This window comes from Pan paniscus, chromosome 1 (genome assembly GCF_029289425.2).
Source record: "Pan paniscus chromosome 1, NHGRI_mPanPan1-v2.0_pri, whole genome shotgun sequence".
Lineage (NCBI taxonomy): Eukaryota > Metazoa > Chordata > Mammalia > Primates > Hominidae > Pan > Pan paniscus.
Window position 1 is genome coordinate 112,101,240 of NC_073249.2, and position 21,064 is coordinate 112,122,303.

General features: G+C 39.7%; 1 long non-coding RNA gene and 1 pseudogene across 1 annotated transcript; both read right to left on the reverse strand.

The window, feature by feature from the left end:
• Nucleotides 1–618: 618 nt before the first annotated feature.
• Nucleotides 619–7,401, reverse strand: LOC134730799 (uncharacterized). Its single transcript, XR_010112763.1, has 2 exons — nt 5,416–7,401; nt 619–1,039 (listed from the first exon to the last, which is right to left on the reverse strand). It is a non-coding gene; the product is annotated as an uncharacterized LOC134730799 (long non-coding RNA).
• Nucleotides 7,402–10,568: 3,167 nt separating this feature from the next.
• LOC100983676 (glyceraldehyde-3-phosphate dehydrogenase-like) lies at nt 10,569–12,267 on the reverse strand (annotated as a pseudogene).
• Between the last annotated feature and the right edge of the window lie 8,797 nt (nt 12,268–21,064).

The window sequence follows — 21,064 nt, forward strand, 5'->3', positions numbered from 1 at the left end:
TAATGAGAGGCAGAGGCACATGTTTGGAAAGGCCCATGTGTTATTTTCTGTTGGTAACCATTATTCCTGCTATGAAGATAATAATTAAGCAAAATGTTATGGTAATTGAGTTTCTCTGATATTTACCTGAAGGGTGCTACAGTATATAGTCCTATTGCAAATAATAGAGTGAGTAAAGCAATTCCCACAAGGATGGCATAGTAATAATTACCATTTAAAAGTTTTAATATTTGGCTTAAAAGGAGAAGTAAGAATGACAAAAAGTATTTGGTGAGGTAGGGGTGAGACTGAGTAAGATGAGTAATTGTTACTTGGTTACTCATTTTTTTATGATTTTTGGCTTAAGATTTCCTATTTCTTTATTTCCTCATGTGAGGGTCAGGGTCCTAGAGGCAGTGCCTGCTGAAACATCTGGTTTTCAGTTTATAGGGTTTAAGAAAGCACAGATTATTTTGGAAATTTGTAGTCAGAAAAGTTAGAATTTAATTTAAACAGTAGAAAATAATAAGAATTGAAAAATGTTAGGCAACACTAGAATTTAACAACAGGTATGCTACAGTTTTTGAAACATAATTTTCTCTCTTCAGTTTCCCATTTTTATTAAAAGACAAATCATGGTAGGACTGGTTTGCTTTATTGTACTTGGCTTAATTATTTGCATACAGCACAGCAAGAATAATGATTTGTTACATAGGCCTCTTAAACTGGCTTTGACAGAACTTTGTTCTATAGAAGGAATATGAGATAAGACCTTTTTAAAGCCAAGCGCAGCCATGGATTTGTACCATCAAATAACTATGAGTTTGGTGAATTCCTCTCCTCTTGAGGTTCCAAATAAGTTGGGCCTCCCGGCCTGTCAGAAAGTGACCTTCATTACTTACCACAGATCAGAAACCCTGTACAGGGACTGTGTACACAAAATATGAGGCCAGTTTCCCAAGGGCTTTATTGGCTTCATAAGTCAAGTTTGATTCCTTGAAGGAAGGCACACCATTCCAGTCAAAGCCTTGGTGAAATAACCAGTTTCTCCAATTGTGTCCTGTTACAAAAGAAAACAGATTCTTACTGCACTTATGCAAACAACTATATTGCCATAACTTAAGAATACTCACAGTTTCCAAATTCTGGAGAAAATCAGGTAGAGAGAAACAAGTATACTCCAAATTTTGTTAGTGCTTTATAGCTGACTATAAAACCACCTTCTAAAGAGGACCTAAAGAAGACAACAATTGTTTATGGATGACACAAAGTTTTAGGGTAGCCATAGTTAAAGGCATAATTGATAAGGATATCTGTTACCTCTGTGGCACACAATAATTTTAACGTAACAATTATAATTATTACTGATAACATACACTGAGATATATCAGAATTATAGCAGTCTCCCGTAACTTTGGAGCACATACCAATAACGTATTTATACAAATATAGCCCAAAGAAAGCCAAACACCATTTTATATTTTACAATGCTTCCTGTATGATTTTATACCAAATAAGCTAAATTTTACCTTTATATTAGTGTGCTATTAATGTTAAACTCAATTGTTAATAAAACCTTGTAGACGCATTTACCCAATTTTAATATAAGATTTTTATAGACTCTTTTTAACACTTTATAATTTTTGTTAAAGAGCAGGTTAGTGTTTTAAGAGAAATCCATTGTGCTTTTATTTTAATGCTCAATTTGCAGGAAAACTAGATGATACCTCTTCAACTTTAGCCAATATGTTTACACACAGAATTTCCTGTACAATTAACCTTCCAAAATTTTCTTAAACCTCCAAAAAAATTTTTAACCTTTTAATCTAGGTAAAAATCCACACTCTCATGCCCCCTTATAATCTTTTTGTCAAAAGTATTTGCAAACTGTTTTTTCAATAGTATTACATGCATGTTACACTGTTAACTTTTAGCAACCTTTACTTTTGTTGGTAAGTTTGGGATTTTAATTATGTACTAGATGTAGAGTCTAGGACCTAGACAGAAATGCAGTTAAGGTCTAGCTTATTCCAGCATTTAACTCCATGTGTCCTAGGTTTTACCTAGCTACAAATCAGGCAATTTGTATGGCTAAGAGTTATAGTGACATTTCATAAAGTATTCAGGAGGTCTACTCACTTTTAAATTGTTCAACATTTCTTACACAAATTCCCTTTATAAAACTTTTCACGACCTTCACAGACAATCTCAGACATGCCTCGACTTTCTGAATTGTTGTAAACATTTCTTTCTTTAAACAACCAGTTAATTTACTTTAGGACAAGAATTTACCATATAAGATTCATTTTTATATAAATTCTCTTTTCTTTAATATTAAAGATGATAACAGTCCTTTCCCCAAACAAACTTCCTTAGGACAAGACTGCCTAAGGCCATAAAATTAGAAGTTAGGGCATTTTACTAAATAGTTCAAGATGTGGCTGTCTTCATTAAACCAATATTAATGTTTCACTTATTAAAAAATTACACAAGCAAAGTTTATTCTGTTTGGGCTGAGTTATAGTTTTGTAACATCTATGTCAAATTTTGACACCTTGTAATACTTGGCAGAAATAAGTATGAAATTGCTTGATCAATTAATGCAAACAAAAATGTATGCTGGCAACTCTTAAGACATTTCTAATCTTACTGTACCAGCAAGTTTTAAAGATTAAAGTCACATGAACTGAAAGGTCCCACAGCTTTTACTTTTCCCTTAAAAATATTTAAGTGCTTATTTTTCTTAGGTCAATTAATTAGAGCTCTTTTAATAGACACTGCACGCATAACACATATATAGCCACACAGACAACCAGAAGTAGATTCAGTAGTTATAAGATTTTTTTTTGCTAATTTCCCAATTGGATTATTGGCCTTTGGGTGAGGCTCTTTAAGAACAGGGCTAGGAACACAGTTTCCAGGGCCTAATAAACAAGCATAGCTGGAAGACAAAGACAGATTTTGAGAGGTACTTATTCACCTTTAATTCCAGGGGTTCCATAAGGAAAAGAGAAATTTTTCCCAAAATGGGATTTGTGGAACCTTTTGTGTTTTCCCAAGGAGTCCCAGGCCATCAGAAGTCATTTTAGGGTTTTTCATACATGCACCAGGAGTGGCAAGAGGGAGTGGAGAAAAGTAATTCAGTTAACTGAGAAAAAACCTTTTCCAGGAAAATAAGATATAAGAAGAAAAAAACATAAAGGCCTTTTGAATATACTCATAGCTTGAATATCCATTTTAATTAAGCTCAGCACTCTTTTTTACTGGGTCATGTGCAGGAACTCCCTGCGCTAATGAGAGGGATTTTTAGAGAAAGATCGCAGACACTGCTTGATGTGTGACAAATCACACATGGAAAAAGGGACATGAACGCGAGCAATGCCTTCAGCCCCAGCCACTTCCCAGAGAGGGAGAATAGCAGAGGTGGTTTTTGAACATGTAACAGGTGGAGAAGGAGGAAGAGCAGGGTTTGGGGCTGAAGGCTTGGGGACAGGAGGGGCCACCAAGGCAGAGGGTTTGAACAGGCAAGTAGCAGATGTAGGTGGATGAGAATACAGACAGGTTCATCTGCAGGGTAAAAAGGGGTTTCAGAGGAAGAAGAGACCGGGGAGGGTTTTTATTAAGAAGAAAGATTTCATGAGGGGTGCAAGCTTGACACAGGGAGGGTTGGGATCTAAGTAGAAGCAGAAGAAAGCCTGAATATAGAGAACCTCTTGCCGTTTGACATTCCTGGTTATAAAGTTGTCAAGGTTCCTGAGAATTTGGAAGTTAAAGGTGCCATTTTCAGGCCATCTGCTGTCATTATGTAATTTCTATTGGGGCCAGGCCATGTTGCAATAAAAAACTAAATACGTAAGCCAAGTTTGTTGAGGTTATGAAGGAGACAGCACAGTGGAGAGGGCATATGAATGTGGGATTGTTTGGCACCCATGTGGACTGGTGAGAAAAAGCCGAGGGTGTCTGTTTTTTCCTAGGTGTCCCCAGACAAAAGACAGAGACCTGGAATACTCTTTCTAAAGAGGACAGTCAAGCTGAGAAAAAACTTGGTGTTCCCAAGATTTCCTCTAGCTTAGTCCCACTGGTCCTCCAAGGACCGGGATGGCCGACCTGACTTTCCTGGGTACCATGAGAAAACCAGGGGAGGGCAAATTTTACCAGTCAGCTGGATTAGTGTCTGATGCTGGATGTTCCAGTTGGAATTGGCAAAGGGCCTCTTAGGCTGGAGCTGCACAAGGAAGGAAGAAAGAGAGAGAGAGGAGAGAGAGAGAGGTTGAGGGAGGAGGAGGGAAGAGAGTGAAATACACATTGCCAGTGGTTGGAGGTGGATTCCCAAGACTGAGGGTTTTGAATACTCTAGGGAGTAGCCCTTGCCAGAGCCTCACAGTTCCCTTCAGGTTACTTGTCCTCCTCATGCAAATTGCTCAAAAAAGTGAAATAGGAGAGAAGACGGGGCAGGTGGCCAGAGACCCTCAGAATCCAGGAGTTAGCTCAGGATGAGCTGCCATTGCCCACTGTTTCCTGGGTTGCAAGAGAGCTCTACCCTCAGCACTCATCCCGGGTTTTGGCACCAAATATAAGAGTTAAAGAGGAAAGAAACACAAAATGTGGCTCAACAGTCAAAGACAGATTTATTTTAGAAAAATAAACCTGAGAGGGGCTTTTGGCCAATTTCAGTCAGGAGCATTCTCTCTTACAGACTAAGAGTATATATTGGTATTAGGGTGAGGGCGCTTATCACAAGCTAGGAATATTTCTGTGTAGGGAAGAAGTTTATGGCAGGGTTGGAATGTCTTTGGGCTGGAGGGAAGGTTATCTTGGGGCTGACGTCTTTCTGACCAGACAGGAGGTTATTTCAGGGCTGGCATGTCTCTCGTTGGGAAGGGGTTTGGAATGTTTCTGGTAAGAGATGTTGACAGGATGTTGCTGACCTTAGCCATTAGGCTGATCTGCTTTGGATTTAGTCAGTTTCTGATCAAGGTGAATTTTAAAATGACAGTGCTTGGCCAAGATGGCGAGTTCCTGCTCTGTCAGTCCCTAATTGGTCCTACGGAGTTCTCAACCCTGTTTGCCTATTAAAATCACCTGGGGAGTTTCTACAAAATACAGGTACTTAGACCTCACTCCAATTAATCTCTCTTTACATTGAAAAGACAAACAAACAATAAAGCTCTTCAAGGTTAAGAAAATCTATAGCTTAAAATAATCAAACCTCAAAAATTCCAAGTTGACCCAGTACAGTTTCTCTTACTGGAATGTGGGCAGAGGCCAACTCAAAAGCAAAGTTAGAGATAGCTGGGCATGAAGACTCATGTTCATAGTCCCAGCACTCTGGGAGGCTGAGGCAGGAGGATCACTTGAGTCTAGGAATTTGAGATCACTCTAGGCAACATAGGGAGACCCTGTCTCTACAAAATTAAAAATGTGTTAAAAGCCTACCTGGGCATGGTGGTGCACGCCTGTGCTTCCAGCCACTCCCAAGGCTGAAGTAGTAGAATCACTTGGCCTGGGGAGTTGAGGATCATGCCACTGCACTCCAGTACTCTGGGTAACATAGCAAGTCCCTGTCTCAAAATAACAAAAAACAAGTAAAAAAGTAAGTTAAAAAAAAAAAGAAAGAATATCTAAATGAATAGCCTCAGCACTGGCTTTTCCCATTCTGTGGCTGTTTACCACATTCTGTTCTCCATACAACAGCCTGAGACATGTTTTTAAGTAAATTCAAATCCTATGTCCCACCTATTTAAAACCTTTCTGTAGCTTCCCATTCCATTAACTATACACTCTAAACTGATCTCCAGCTCTCCTGGGCACTGCATGATCTGCTCATCCTTCCAACTCACTTCCTCATCACTCTCCCTTTTACTCACGATGCCTCAGCCAGACTGGCCTCTCTTCTCTTCCATAAATATGCAATACTTTCTTGCCTCTAGATCTTCACATTTATCATTCCCTTTATATAAAATGGTGTTCCTCATCTTCTCATGGTTGGCTCTCTGTTGACATGTAGATCTCAGCTGAACTGTCACTGCCCTGATGAAGTGAGATGTCCCTGATCATCCTCTCCTGAATACGCTCTGCTTCACTCATCACATCACACTGTTTCTCCCCTCTTAACTGTTAAAACAATATGCAACTAACTTCTCAGTTGTAGATTTTATTGTTTATCTGTACCTGCATAGGGACCTTAGACAGTCTTGCTCCCTGCTACATTCCCAAGAGCCTAGAATCATGTCCAATGTCATAGAGGGCCTTCTAAATATTTATTAAGTAAATTAATCCAGGAAGACAAAGCCAGATCAAAATACATCATCACATCTGGAGAATTATAGCAGTTAGAGGAGGAAAACTGTAAGTTATGATGGAACTCAGCAGAATGGGTCACTACCTAAGCCAACAGACCTGAAAAGTCTTCTATCATTCCTCAACTGGACACTTTCCTGCATGAACCCATGCCACAGTAAAGGTCCACTTTTGCCCAGATTAACCCACAGAGTCAAGGGCTGGGTCAAGGGAACATTAGCCTGGAAAATGTCAAAAGAGAAAGCAGTCCCACAGCAGTCTCCCTGGTAATAACTTGGAAGGCCTATTTGCTTAACCCAAATATATGTATAGGGTGTCCACCACCCACATATTTAGAAAGGGAAAATGAAGTAAAGTCATACAGCCTTCTTGCCTATAACTGAAATTCAGAACCCATAATTAAAAAGAAGTGAACACCCAAACCTTCAAATGAGTAGTCTGTTTAAAAAACAAATTCATAAAGTGTATGACTCAAAGCAGTTTCTTTGATTCTTCTCAGAACAAAAGATCTTAACAGAGCAGATCAGAAATGACTGAAACAGCCAGTGGATTCTAATTTTTTGCACATCGTTTATACCTCTAGGAGATTATTATGGAACATTGCACTCTCGACAGAAGAGCTATACCTATAAAATATTCCCCAACAGAAATCATACTCTATCTATTAAACAGTACAGCACAGAAAACCCAGATTAAAGGGGGAAAAAAGCAGGTGTCATTAGAATACTTGGAAGAATAGTGGATACTTGGGGAATTGTGGTCATTGAAAAGGGTTCTCAGAAGGCCACATTAGATGTCATTGTTAATGGGTTGGTAAAAACAAAAGGAAAATTGACCATGATCCCAGTGTTAGGCCTTAACTTTATATTCAGGTCTCAAATTGGCTGCTGCATTGGTGGGCTGATAATTTGAGGCCAAAGAGAGGTCTTTGATATGGCAGCAAGGATGGAGTGCCCATGCTGAAAGTTTAGGGACATATTAAGAAAGCACATGTCTAGAGGCAACTGTCTGGCTGACACAGCAGTCACAGTTGCGTTGTGGGACAGGATACCTAGATGACCATGGGCCTTGAAGATGACCTTCAAGACCCTGATTTCTGTTACATGTGACTTGTAAAAAATGGAAGCATCATGGTTTAGTCTGTTTGTGCTAGTATAATAAAATATATTTGATCAGATAATTTACACATAAAAGAATGTTACTTCTCATGTTCTAGAGGCTGGAAAGTCCATGATCAAGGTATCAGTATGTTCCATGTCTGGTGAGAGCCCAGTGTCTCTTTCCAAGATGGGTTCTTGTTGCTGCATCCTCAGCAGGAGATGGACAATGTGTTTTCATGAGGCAGAAGAATGGAAGGGGCCACCTACTTCCCTCAAGTTCTTTTATAAGGTCACTAATCCCATTCATGAGGGCCCTGTCCTCATACATTAATCTCTTTCTAAAGTCCTCAGCTCTAAATACTAATGCGTTGGCAATTAAGTTTCAACACATGAATTTGGAGGGAACATATTCAGACCATATAATTTCACAAGATCAAGAAGGAATATGGGACAAGGGTGATCTTGGTATAGCCTAACTCACACACTGCTGCAATGAACTTTGGCCATTATTTTTACTTTATATCACAGAGCCAAGGCCAGAGACAAGAAGGAACGGGGAGAAAAAAATACCCTAAAATATTCATTCTCATGACCTAGGATGTTACAGGATTTTATGGCCCATTGGCTAATGGCTATTCTGTGCAATGCACTGACATCCAAGAAAAGTAGTAGAAAGAGAGTTTTCAGATAAGAGATTCAGGAACTGTCAAAACAAATTAAAATTGACTAGTCCTGTTCTTCCACAGTAAATGAGAAAGGAGACATGTTTATTCTGGTCATATTGGATAGCTTTAGTAGACAGATGAAGGCTTTCTCAATAAAGTACAAAAGAGCTAAACTAATGGCACAGATTTAAGTCTAAGAAATCTTCTCTTACCCTGGGGTCCCCACGAACATGACCTCAGACAGTGGGCAGACTCATGAGAGAGCTGTCTCACCAGCCACATCTCATGGCATATGACAAAACCTAGCAGATTTTGCTCTCCTCTGGCCTGTTCCCCAGCCTTCACACCCCAGCCATCTATCAGGAATCAGCCTCATGAACAGTTGGACTTTGTGCCCTTTCTAGATCTTTACTCTTTGGAAGTTCACTTCTAGATCATTGAACTCTTTGTCAGATACCACTTTTCTCAGCCTCCTTTCATTTGTATTAAGTTCATAACCATGGTTTCATGATTCTCCTCACATCAGAAAAAGATAAGAACATCTCAACTAAATTGTTCTTTGTGGTTAAGAATATAAATAAATAAAGCCTTGAAGATAAGACTTGAAATCAGAGAAAAGGTAAGTAGCATAACGTCCACCCCTCCAAATAGCCAATCACAGTCCTGTAAATCAATTTTATTTCATGCTTTCCTGCTAGCTGCTAATCACTTCGCAAAAATTCCCAAAGTGCTTTTTTTTATTTTTTTTTTTTACAGGCACTTCAGTGCAGGCATAATGGCCTGCATAAGGTCATCCCTTTGACCCTGAAATCACCAGCTGAGTACTTGCGGGAGACATTACAGATTGGTTTGGGCTAAGAGTGAAACAAATCACATGGGCATATGGTATTAAAGCAATGTGGTATACACACAATGATGTTAACTTACTTTATAAAAGAATATAGTAGAAGCTGTCTTTGAATACAGCTATCTGGTGATAACATTGCTCCCAGATACACATGTATGTAATTTTTTAAGTTGTCTCTGGGCTTAGAGGTCTAGATCCAAAATTACAAGGGAAATGAGCAAGAATATTGTCAAGATAATATCAAAAGGCTGTTCTCCATTGCTCAGAAACATGAAAAAAGGAATGCCCACAGTAAACTGAAGGGTACATATGAAATCTCAGAAGGAATCTCTTAACTTCTAAAAATGTGTTACATTTGGAATGCAATCTGATATAGGTATTCACAAGACCTGAGCAGACACCTCGCCAAAGAAGATATACAGCTTTTAAAAAAAGCATATGAAAAGATACTAAACATCATATGTCATTAGAGAATTGCAAACTAAAATGAAAATGAGATACCACTGCACACCTATTAGAATGGTGAAAATCCACAACACTGACAACACCAAGTGCTAGCAAGAATGTGGAGCATGAGGAATGCTCACCCATTGCTGGTGGGGATGCAAAATGGTACAGATACTTTGTAAGGCAGTTTGGCAGTTTCTTATAAAATTGAACGTATCCTTACCATATGATCCAGCAATCATGCTCCATTGCATTTACACAAATAAATAGTAAACTTATGTCTACACAAATACCTACTTTTAGGTTTCATCTTTAAAGTAGTTTTATCCATGATTATCAAAACTTGGAAGCAGCCAAATTGTCCTTCAGTAGGAGAATATACAAATAAACGGTGGTACATCCAGACAATGGTATGTTTTTCAGTGCCAAAAAATAGCTATCAAGCCATAAATAACATGGAGGAAACTTAAATGTATATTATTAAATGCAAGAAGCTAATATGAACAGGCTACATGCAGTGTGTTTCCAACTATATGACATTCTGGAAAAGGCAAAACCGTGGAGACAGTAAAAAGACCAATGGCTGTCAGAGTCGGGGTGCACAGAGGAATGAATAGGCAAAGCACAGACGATTTTTAGGGCAGAGGATACTAAAATGGTGGTGACATGTCATTACACATTTGTCAAAACTCAGAGAATGTGCAAGAACAAGAGTAAACTTTGGACTTTGAGTGATAAAGATGTATCAATGCAGGTCAACTCATTGTAACAAATATACCATTCTGGTAGAGCGTGTTGATAGTGGGGGAGGCTATGTATGTGTTGGGGTGGGAGTATACGAGAACTCTCTGCATTTTCCCTCAGTTTTGTTGTGAAGCTAAAACTATTACAGAAAATAAAGTCCATTTTAAAAGTTAAATGAGATAATATATGTAAAGCACCTGATACATTGTAAAGGACTCAATTAATATATTAAAGCTCATATGTAGAGCTTTCTATGTGCAAGGAGATGTCCCATATGACCTCTTGGTCTGATCTTAACTGATTATTCTTTAAAATAAATTTCTGGAGTGGACTTGCTGGGTCAAGTGTGTGAAAGTTTACAATATTTTGTCAGATACTCATTAGAAATTTGTATCAACTTACACTTCCACAAATAACATGCTTGTCTCCCCACATCTTCACCAACACTTAGTAACTTCAGGTATTCTAATATTTGCTAAACTACTTGTGGCTTTCAAACTGGGTTCAATGAAGGGATAATGTTCTTTGTAATGCAAAAGAAATCCCCAAGGAAAGAAGGCAGCTTGTTGGAAATATGACAGTCTACCTCTTTTTTTCCCTTAAACATTGGGGTTCCAAGAGCTCTTGAATTGGCATAAAGCTCTGTTTTCATCTGAAGATTCCACTGGAGAAAGGTCTACTTTCAAGTTCACTTATATAGTTGTTGGAAGATTCAGTTCTTCTAAGGTTATTAGACTGAGAGCCTCAGTTTCCCCTTGACTGTTGGCTGCTCTCAGTTTCTTACTATATTGTCCTTTCCACCAGGGCAACTTGCTTCATCAAAGCCAAAGAGAAAGAGCAACTGTAAAAGCAAGTTGAAAGTCACAATCCCTACTAACCTAATCATGATAGTGGCATTCCATCATTTTTGTTATATTATACTAGTTAAAAGCAAGTTACTAGGTTCAACCCACACACAAGGGTACAAATATCAGGAGGTAGAGATCACTGGAGTCACCTTAGAGGCTGGCTACCATATCATTACTGTTAGCCTCTGGAACTCTTGGCTGAATGGCATCTATTTGACCTCTCCTCCAAGATAATTGGTAGACAGAGTAATAAGTAGGCAATGGAAAAAAGATTTTGCTAAAGCCTCTCTTTTCCTCTCATACTATCGCTGGGGCTGGTGGTCCAGAGGTCTTATTCCTTGAAGGCCATGTGGGCAATGAGGTTCACCACCCTGTTGTTGTAGTCAAATTCATTGTCATACCAAGAAATGAACTTGATAAAGTGGTCATTGAGGGCAATGCCAGTCCCAGCATCGAAGGTGGAAAAGTGCATGATGCTGATAAAGTTGGAGGAGACAATCTGGTGCTCAATGAAGCCCAGGATGCCCTTGAGGGAGCCTACCAATTCTGCTTCACCACCTTCTTGATGTCATCATATTTGGCAGGTATTTTCTGATGGCAGGTCAGATTCATGACCAACACATTAGTGGTGGGGACACGGAAGGCCATGCCATTGAGCTTCCTGTTCAGCTGAGGGATGACTTTGCCCTTAGGCTTGGCAGTGACAGCAGATGTAGTGATGATGTTCTGGAGAACCCCATGTCCATTATGCCAGTTTCCTGAAGGAGCCATCCACAGTTTTCCGGGTGGCAGTGATGGCATGGACTATGGTCATGAGTCTTCCCATAACACCAAAGTTGTCATGGATGACCTTGGCCAGGAGTGCTAAGCAGTTGGTGGTACAGGATGTATTGCTGATGATCTTGAGGCTGTTGTCACAGTTCTGATGGTTCACACCCATCACAAACATGGGGATGTCAGCAGAGGGGGCAGAGATGATGACCCTTGTGGCTCACCCCTGAAAGTGAGCCCCAGCCTTCTCCATGGTGGTGAAGACACCAGTGGACTCCATGGTGTACTCAGTGCCAGCATTACCATATTTGATTTTGGTGAGCTCTAGCTCCTAGAAGATGGTGATGGAATTTCCATTGATGACAAGCTTCCCATTCTCAGCCTTGGGAGTGCCATGGAATTTGCCATGGGTGGAATTATACTGGAACATGTAGGGCATGAAGTTAAGGTCAATGAAGGGGTCATTGATGGCCACAATATCCACTTTACCAGAGTTCAGAGCAGCCCTTGTGACCAGGAGCCCAAATATGGCCAAATCCATTGACTCCAGGCTTCACCTTCACCATGGTGTCTCAGGGATGCAGCTGGCGCTGCATGAGATGTGACTGTCTGTTGAACGGGAAAAGCAGAAAGCTACAGTGTATTATTTAACCCATAATTATCATATTGAGATATTCTTTGTTAACTCTGATGCCAATAGGTGGTGACTCAGATGGGCATCACTTGACATAGCAGGCTAACATCCCCTGAGCATGTGGACAATTCAGTTGTCTCAGTATCACTTGTTTAAAAGACTATCCTTTTCCCTCATTGAATTTACTTTTGTCAAAATCAATTGGCCATATGATTTTGGCCATTAACTCACACATAAGCAAATGTTCTCTCAAAATGGGTTACAGGCCTAAATTTCAGGGGTAAACCATACACTTCTTCGAAGAAAACATAAATTAACATGTTCATGACCTTAAATAAAGAAAAAAATCTTTTTCTGCTAAACAAAAAAAGTTAAAAAATGAGACATGATCAAAACTAAAAACATTTGCTCTTTAAAAGACATCAAAAAGAAAATGAAAAGACAAGCCACAGAATGAGAAAAAATATCAAAACATATATTTGGTAAAGGACTTCTATCCAGAATATAAAATACAATTACAACTAAAGAACACAAGGATAAATGACTCAATTTTAAAATCAGCACAATATTTGAATAGTCACTTAACCAAAAAGGTGTAAGAATAGCCAATAAAGTACATGAAAAGACAGTCAGCATCACCAGTCAGCAGGGAAATGAAAATCAAAACTACAATGTGACACCACTTCTTACCCACTAGAATGCTATAACAAAACAGAAGGACAAAAACAATTGGAAGAGGGGTGGAGCCAAGATGACTGAATAGGAACAGCTCCAGTCTACAGCTCCCAGCATGAGCGATGCAGAAGATGGGTGATTTCTGCATTTCCATCTGAGGTACAGGGTTCATCTCACTAGGGAGTGCCAGACAGCGGCAGCAGGACAGTGGGTGCAGCACACCGTACGTGAGCTGAAGCAGGGAGAGGCATTGCCTCACTCAGGAAGCACAAGGGGTCAGGAAGTTCCCTTTCCTAGTCAAAGAAAGGGGTGACAGACAGCACCTGGAAAATCGGGTCACTCCCACCCTAATACTGTGCTTTTCCAATGGGCTTAAAAAATGGCACACCAGGAGATTATATCCTGCACATGGCTTAGAGGGTCCTACACCCACAGAGTCTCGCTGATTGCTAGCACAGCAGTCTGAGATCAAACTGCAAGGTGGCAGCGAGGCTGGGGGAAGGGTGCCCGCCATTGCCTAGGCTTGATTAGGTAAACAAAAAAGCTGGGAAGCTCGAACTGGGTGGAGCCCACCACAGCTCGAGGAGGCCTTCCTGCCTCTGTAGGCTTCAACTCTGGGGGCAGGGCACAGACAAACAAAAAGATAGCAGTAACCTCTGCAGACTTAAATGTCCCTGTCTGACAGCTTTGAAGAGAGTAGTGGTTCTCCCAGCACACAGCTGGAGATCTGAGAATGGGCAGACTGCCTCCTCTAGTGGGTCCCTGACCCCTGAGCAGCCTAACTGGGAGGCACCCCCCATTAGGGGCAGACTGACACCTCACACGGCCGGGTACTCCTCTGAGACAAAACTTCCAGAACGATCAGGCAGCAGCATTTTCCGTTCACCAATATCCGCTGTTCTGCAGCCACCACTGTTCTGCAGCCACCACTGCTGATACCCAGGCAAACAGGGTCTGGAGTGGACCTCTAGCAAATTTCAACAGACCTGCAGCTGAGAGTCCTGTCTGTTAGAAGGAAAACTAACAAACAGAAAGGACATCCACACCAAAAACCCATCTGTACATCACCATCATCAAAGACCAAAAGTAGATAAAACCACAAAGATGGGGAAAAAAACAGAGCAGAAAAACTGGAAAATCTAAAAAGCAGAGCACCTCTCCTCCTCCAAAGGAATGCAGCTCCTCACCAGCAATGGAACAAAGATGGATGGAGAATGACTTTGACGAGTTGAGAGAAGAAGGCTTCAGATGATCAAATTACTCTGAGCTACAGGAGGAAATTCAAACCAATGTCAAAGAAGTTAAAAACTTTGAAAAAAAAATTAGACGAATGGATACCTAGAATAACCAATGCAGAGAAGTCCTTAAAGGGGCTGACGGAGCTGAAAGCCAAGGTTCGGGAACTACATGAAGAATGCAGAAGCCTCAGGAGCTGATGCGATCAACTGGAAGAAAGGGTATCAGTGATGGAAGATGAAATGAATGAAATGAAGCGAGAAGGGAAGTTTAGAGAAAAAAGAATAAAAAGAAATGAACAAAGCCTCCAAGAAATGTGGGACTATGTGAAAAGACCAAATCTACGTCTGATTAGTGTACCTGGAAGTGATGGGGAGAATGGAACCAAGTTGGAAAACACTCTGCAGTATATTATCCAGGAGAACTTCCCCAATCTAGCAAGGCAGGCCAACATTCAGATTCAGGAAATACAGAGAATGCCACAAAGATACTCCTTGAGAAGAGCAACTCCAAGACACATAATTGTCAGATTCACCAAAGTTGAAATCAAGGAAAAAATGTTAAGGGCAGCCAGAGGGAAAGGTCGGGTTACCCACAAAGAGAATCCCATCAGACTTACAGCGCATCTCTCGGCAGAAACTCTACAAGCCAGAAGAGAGTGGGGGCCAATATTCAACATTCTTAAAGAAAAGAATTTTCAACCCAGAATTTCATATCCACCAAACTAAGCTTCTTAAGTGAAGGAGAAATAAAATACTTTACAGACAAGCAAATGCTGAGAGATTTTGTCACCACCAGGTCTGCCCTAAAAGAGCTCCTGAAAGAAGCACTAAACATGGAAAGGAACAACCGGTACCAGCCACTGCAAAAACATGCCAAAATGTAAAGACTATCAAGGCTAGGAAGAAACTGCATCAACTAATGAGCAAAATAACCAGCTAACATCATAATCTCAGGACCAAATTCACACACAACAATATTAACTTTAAATGTAAATGGGCTAAATGCTCCAATTAAAAGACACAGACTGGCAAATAGGATAAAGAGTCAAGACCCATCAGTGTGCTGTATTCAGGAAACCCATCTCACGTGCAGACACACATAGACTCAAAATAAAGGGATGGAGGAAGATCTACCAAGCAAATGGAAAACAAAAAAAGGCAGGGGTAGCAATCCTAGTCTCGGATAAAACAGACTTTAAACCAACAAAGATCAAAAGAGACAAAGAAGGACATTACATAATGGTAAAGGGATCAATTAGACAAGAAGAACTAACTATCCTAAATAAATATGGACCCAATACAGGAACACACAGATTCATAAAGCAAGTCCTTAGTGACCTACAAAGAGACTTAGACTCCCACACAATAATAATGGGAGACTTTAACACCACACTGTCAACATTAGACAGATCAACGAGACAGAAACTTAACAAGGATACCCAGGAATTGAACTCAGCTCTGCATCAAGTGTACCTAATAGACATCTACAGAACTCTCCACCCCAAATCAACAGAATATACATTTTTTTCAGCACCGCACCACACCTATTCCAAAATTGACCACATACTTGGAAGTAAAGCACTCCTCAGCAAATGTGAAACAACAGAAATTATAGCAAACTCTCTCTCAGACCACAGTGCAATCAAACTAGAACTCAGGATTAAAAAACTCACTCAAAACTGCTCAACTACATGGAAACTGAACAACTTGCTCCTGAAGGACTACTGGGTACATAACAAAATGAAGGCAGAAATAAAGATGTTTTTTGAAACCAACGAGAACAAAGACACAACATATCAGGATCTCTGGGAAACATTCAAAGCAGCATGTAGAGGGAAATTTATAGCACTAAATGCCCACAAGAGAAAGCAGGAAAGATCCAAAATTGACACCCTAACATCACAATTAAAAGAACCAGAAAAGCAAGAGCAAACACATTCAAAAGCTAGCAGAAGGCAAGAAATAACTAAAATCAGAGCAGAACTGAAGGACATAGAGACACAAAAAACCCTTCAAAAAATTAATGAATCCAGGAGCTGGTTTTTTGAAAAGATCAACAAAATTGATAGACCACTAGCAAGACTAATAAAGAAGAAAAGAGAGAAGAATCAAATAGACGCAATAAAAAATGATAAAGGGGATACCACCACCAATCCCACAGAAATACAAACTACCATCAGTGAATACTATAAACACCTCTATGCAAATAAACTAGAAAATCTAGAAGAAATGGATAAATTCCTCGACACATACACCCTCCCAAGACTAAACCAGGAAGAAGTTGAATCTCTGAATAGACCAATAACAGGCTCTGAAATTGTGGCAATAATCAAAAGCTTACCAACCAAAAAGAGTCCAGGACCAGATGGATTCACAGCCGAATTCTACCAGAGGTACAACGAGGAGCTGGTACCATTCTTTCTGAAACTATTCCAATCAATAGAAAAAGAGGGAATCCTCCCTAACTCATTTTATGAGGCCAGCATCATCCTTATACCAAAGCTGGGCAGAGACACAACAAAAAAGAGAATTTTAGACCAATATCCTTGATGAACATTAATGCAAAAATCCTCAATAAAATACTGGCAAACCGAATCCAGCAGCACATCAAAAAGCTTATCCATCATGATCAAGTGGGCTTCATCCCTGAGATGCAAGGCTGGTTCAACATACACTAAATCAATAAATGTAATCCAAGGTATAAAAAGAACCAAAGACAAAAACCACATGATTATCTCAATAGATGCAGAAAAGGCCTTTGACAAAATTCAACAACTCTTCATGCTAAAAACTCTCAATAAATTAGGTATTGATGGGATGTATCTCAAAATAATAAGAGCTATCTATGACAACCCAAGCCAATATCATACTGAATGGGCAAAAACTGGAAGCATTCCCTTTGAAAACTGGCACAGGACAGGGATGCCCTCTCTCACCACTCCTATTCAACATAGTGTTGGAAGTGCTGGCCGGGGCAATTAAGCAGGAGAAGGAAATAAAGGGTATTCAAATAGAAAAAGAGGAGATCTAATTGTCCCTTTTTGCAGATGACATGATTGTATATCTAGAAAACCCCATTGTCTCAGCCCCAAATCTCCTTAAGCTGATAAGCAACTTCAGCAAAGCCTCAGGATACAAAATCAATGTGCAAAAATCACAAGCATTCCTATACACCAATAACAGACAAACAGAGAGCCAAATCATGAGTGAACTTCCATTCACAATTGCTTCAAAGAGAAGAAAATACCTAGGAATCCAACTTACAAGGGATGTGAAGGACCTCCTCAAGGAGAACTACAAACCACTGCTCAATGAAATAAAAGAGGATACAAACAAATGGAAGAACATTCCATGCTCATGGGTAGGAAGAATAAATATCATGAAAATGGCCATACTGCCCAAGGTAATTTATAGATTCAATGCCATCCCCATCAAGCTACCAATGACTTTTTTCACAGAATTGGAAAAAACTACTTTAAAGTTCATATGGAAACAAAAAAGAGCCTGCATTGCCAAGTCAATCCTAAGTCAAAAGAACACAGCCAGAGGCAACACGCTACCTGACGTCAAACTATATTAAAGGCTACAGTAACCAAAACAGCATGGTACTGGTACCAAAACAGAGATATAGATCAATGGAACAGAACAGAGCCTTCAGAAATAATGCCGCATATCTACAACTATCTGATCTTTGACAAACCTGACAAAAACAAGAAATGGGGAAGGGATTCCCTATTTAATAAATGGTGCTGGGAAAACTGGCTAGCCATGTGTAGAAAGCTGAAACTGGATTCCTTCCTTACAAATTATATGAAAATTAATTCAAGATGGGTTAAAGACTTACATGTTAGACCTAAAACCATGAAAACCCTAGAAGAAAACTTAGGCAATACCATTCAGGACATAGGCATGGGTAAGGACTTCATGTCTAAAACACCAAAAGCAATGGCTACAAAAGCCAAAATTGACAAATGGGATGTAATGAAACTAAAGAGCTTCTGCACAGCAGGAGAAACTACCATCAGAGTGAACAGGCAACTTACAAAATGGGAGAAAATTTTCACAACCTACTCATCTGACAAAGGGCTAATATCCAGAATCTACAATGAACTCAGGCAAATTTACAAGAAAAAATCAAACAACCCCATAAAAAAGTGGGCAAAGGATATGAACAGACATTTCTCAAAAGAAGACATTTATGCAGCCAAAAAACACATGAAAAAATGCTCATCATCACTGGCCATCAGAGAAATGCAAATCAAAAGCACAATGAGACACCATCTCACACCAGTTAGAATGGCAATCATTAAAAAGTCAGAAAACAACAAGTGCTGGAGAGGATGTGGAGAAATAGGAACACTTTTACACTATTGGTGGGACTGTAAACTAGTTCAACCATTGTGGAAGTCAGTGTGGTGATTCCTCAGGGATCTAGAACTAGAAATACCATTTGACACAGCCATCCCATTACTGGGTATATACCCAAAGGATTATAAATCATGCTGCTATAAAGACACATGCACACGTATGTTTATTGTGGCACTATTCACAATAGCAAAGACTTGGAACCAACCCAAATGTCCAACAATGATAGACTGGATTAAGAAAATGTGGCACATATACACCATGGAATACTATGCGGCCATAAAAAATGATGAGTTCATGTCCTTTGTAGGGACATGGATGAAGCTGGAAACCATCATTCTCAGCAAACTATTGCAAGGACAAAAAACGAAACACCACATGTTCTCACTCATAGGTGGGAATTGAACAATGAGAACACATGGACACAGGAAGGGGAACATCACACTCCGGGGACAGTTGTGGGGTGGGGGGAGGGGGGAGGGAGAGCATTTGGAGATATACCTAATGCTAAATGCCGAATTAATGGGTGTGGCACACCAACATGGCACATGTATACATATGTAACAAACCTGCACATTGTGCACATGTACCCTAAACTTAAAGTATAATAATAATAAAATAAATAAATAAATAAATAAATAAATAAATAAATAAATAAACAATTGAAAGAAGTGAAAAAACAATGATGTGAAAAATTGAACTACTCATGCAGTGTTGATGGGACATGCAGCCACATTGGAAAACAGATTGCCAGTTTCTTAAAATGTTAAATATACATTTACCTTATGATCTAGCACTTTCACTCCTAGCTGTCTACCCCAAAGAAACAGAAACCTATGTCCACACAACACATGAATGTGAATATTCATAGCAGCTTTATCCATAATAGTCCATAAAGTGGAAACACATCAAATATCGATCAACTGATGAATGAATAAACAAATGGGAGCCATCCATACAATTTAATAGGGTTTGGCACCTAAAAGGAGTAAAATATTGATACGTGCTACAACATACATGAACCACAAAAGAACATTAAGCTGGCCAGGTGTGGTGACTCACACCTGTAATCCCAGCACTTTGGGAGGCCAAGGTGGGTGGATCATTTGGGGTCAAAAGTTTAGATCAGCCTGGCCAACATGATGAAATCCCGCCTCTACTAAAAATACAAAAATTACCCAGGCATGGTGGCAGGTGCCTGGAGGCTGAGGCAGGAGAATCACTTGAACCCGGAAGTGGAGGTTGAAGTGAGCCAACATCACACCACTGCACTCCAGCCTGGGCAACAGAGCAAGACTCTGTGTCAAAAAAAAAAAAAAGTATATTAAGCTAAGTGAAAGAAAAGAAATACAAAGACCAAATATTCTATGATTCCATTTATATAATGTCTAGAAAAGGCAAATCTGTAAAGTCAGTGAGTCAATTAAAGGTTGCCTTGAGCTGTGAGTAAGAGTAAGGAATGGTGACTGATGAGCACGAGGGATTTCTTAGGAATGATAGAAATGTTGGAAAACAGGATTACAGTGATGGTCCACACAAGTATAAAATTTTACTAAAAATAATTGAACTGTACACTTAAAACAAGCAAATGTGATGTCAATTATACCTCAGTAAACCTATTTAAAAATAAAAGAAAGTTGGTAGTATGGTTCCCAGTCACTCTGGACCTTTGTTTTATTTCTCCCTTTCTTTAGGGCTTATATTTATTGCTTCCACTCAGAGACTCCAAGACACATGAGCTGAAATCTACGAGCCTCCAGAACGTTCAACAGCTGAAGGAAAGTCCAGCCCCACACTGAAGGCAATGGGGGATCTTTAAGGTGCTCTCCAGCACTGCTACAGCAGGCAAAGGCATGCGATGCCCCTGGGTAGTTTCAGATAGTACTCCACAAGTCTCAGCAAGACCCAGGGCCTGTAAATAGTTCTGATAGTTTCAGAGAACAAGCTGCTACATCTTGTAGCACAAGGCCAACCTTTCCTAGGCAAGTGGTTTTGAAGCATTGGTAGTGAGGTCCAAAGTAGAAGATGAATGTCTACAACATGAAGGAGGGCAAGACCCAGAGTGGGGTGTCAAACTAAATCATTTGTAGAGTATTACTTTCAATAACTGCAGAAAGCATTCTTTTCAAGTGCTTATGGCATGTTCACCAATGTAGACCATATGCTGGACCATAAAACAAATCTCACTAAATATTCAAGAATCAAAATCATACAGTGCATATGCTCTGGCCACAGTAGTATTTAATTAGAAATCCATAACAATGAGATATCTAGAAAATCCTCAATTTTAGAAAACAAGCAACACACTTCTGAATAACACTTGGGTCAGAGAAGAAACCACAAGACAAAACTTTAAATATTATTAACTGAATGATGATAACCCAATACATCAAAATGTTGGGTACAGCTCACACAGTGCTTAAAGAGAAATTTACAACTTTTAATGCCTAT